Source organism: Ovis aries, chromosome 22 (assembly GCF_016772045.2).
Source record: "Ovis aries strain OAR_USU_Benz2616 breed Rambouillet chromosome 22, ARS-UI_Ramb_v3.0, whole genome shotgun sequence".
NCBI lineage: Eukaryota > Metazoa > Chordata > Mammalia > Artiodactyla > Bovidae > Ovis > Ovis aries.
This window is the reverse complement of record NC_056075.1, coordinates 49,879,832-49,881,695: the sequence shown is the minus strand read 5'-3', so window position 1 is coordinate 49,881,695 and position 1,864 is coordinate 49,879,832. Positions and strand designations below refer to the sequence as shown.

At 51.8% G+C, this 1,864-nt stretch overlaps 1 pseudogene; it reads right to left on the bottom strand.

Annotated features, from left to right (window-relative positions):
* Positions 1–475: 475 nt before the first annotated feature.
* On the bottom strand, positions 476–1,134 carry LOC114110293 (small ribosomal subunit protein mS26-like; annotated as a pseudogene).
* Between the last annotated feature and the right edge of the window lie 730 nt (positions 1,135–1,864).

Genomic DNA, 1,864 nt, shown 5'->3' with positions numbered 1-1,864 from the left:
CCATTTCTTCCACGTTGTCCATTTTATTGGCATATACTTGCTGATAGTAGTCTCTTATGATCCTTTGTATTTCTGTGTTGTCTGTTGTGATCTCTCCATTTTCATTTCTAATTTTATTGATTTGATTTTTCTCTCTTTGCTTCTTGATGAGTCTGGCTAATGGTTTGTCAATTTTATTTATCCTTTCAAAGAACCAGCTTTTGGCTTTGTTGATTTTTGCTATGGTCTCTTTTGTTTCTTTTGTATTTATTTCTGTGCTAATTTTTAAGATTTCTGTCCTTCTACTAACTCTGGGGTTCTCCATTTCTTCCTTTTCTAGTTGCTTTAGGTGTAGAGTTAGGTTATTTATTTGACTTTTTTCTTGTTTCTTGCGGTATGCCTGTAGTGCTATGAACTTTCCTCTTAGCACTGCTTTTATAGTGTCCCACAGGTTTTGGGTTGTCGTGTTTTCATCAGAAACACCAACTGCTTTATTTCAGATCAGGCCCAGCCCCTTTATTTCCGTGGTCCCTGGGTGGGCAGTGTCCTCATTGGGACCTCGGGATCCCTTGTGCTCTGGCTTGACTGCCAGCCCCTCTCTGGCGATGGCCCAGCACAGCTCTCGGGGGAGCCCAGAGCCGCTCCTACCCGCGCCTCCAGGTTCTCTAGGGTGATGAGGTCTTTGGGTCCTCCTGCAGCTGCAGCGCTTCCTGCTCCTTGAGCGGGGCCCAGGCCTCCGCCTCTCGCGCTTCCCGGGCCGCCTCCTCCACTGGCCACCGCTCCTGCTCCCGCGCCTCCTGCCACAGCCTGGCCTCCGCAGCTCAGGCAGCCATTGGTTCTCTGCCTGGTTCCAGGCCATCAGCTCGTGGTGCTCAGCGGCATCCTGCAGCGCCTTGCGCTCTGCCAGGTCACCGGCCTGGGCCTCATGCACCTTCCTGCGTACCTCGGTCATGAACTCCTGAGGGCGTGCACCGTCTGGCGGTACTGCCAGTAATGCTCAGTCAGCACGAATAATTCCACAGGATCCACGGCTGGTGGGGTCGCCATGCGCCCGATCTTGGACTTGGCCGGCGGATCGTGGCAGGTTTTTTGGCCGCTCGCGAGCAGCAGAAACTGGGCAGGAGGGTGGCCCAAGGGCCGCGCCCAGGGTCTCATCAAGAGGCTTTTAGTTCCTCTTCACTTTCTGCCATAAGGGTGGTGTCATCTGCATATCTGAGGTTATTGATATTTCTCCCAGTGATCTTGCTGAGTTACATAAGTTTCCAGTGTTCCATCACTGACTTTACTGTTCAGTCGCTCAGTCGTGTCCAACTCTGTGACCCCATGGACTGCAGCACGCCAGGCCTGCCTGTCCATCACCATCTCCCGGAGCTTGCTTAAACTCATGTCCATCGAGTCAGTGATGCCGTCCAGCCACCTCATCCTCTGTCTTCCCCTTCTCCTCCCGCCTTCTACCTTTCCCAGCATCAGGGTCTTTTCCAATGAGTCAGCTCTTCACTTCAGGTGGGCACAGTATTGGAGCTTCAGCATCAGTCCTTACGCTGAATATTCAGGACTGATTTCCTTTAGCATGGCCTGGTTTGATGCCCTTGCTGTCCACACTGTCATGTGGCCTAATTTTACTAATAACTAAGGCTGGGCGGCTCTTATCACGAGCACAGTTTCCTCTTGATGTTCTTGCCACTTGTGTTTCCATCATTACTGCACTTGACATTGTAGCCGTTAGATAAGATGCAAGTATGAAGAGTCTGGGATGGCGAGCACCTCCTTGGGTGAGGAAAGGGTAACAGGTTTACAGAGAGGTCATCTGGCCCGAATCTCTGCTCCAGGTGGGCGTCAGGTCAGATCCCATGTGGAGATTCCCGAGGGGTCGAGGCCGGCGTTA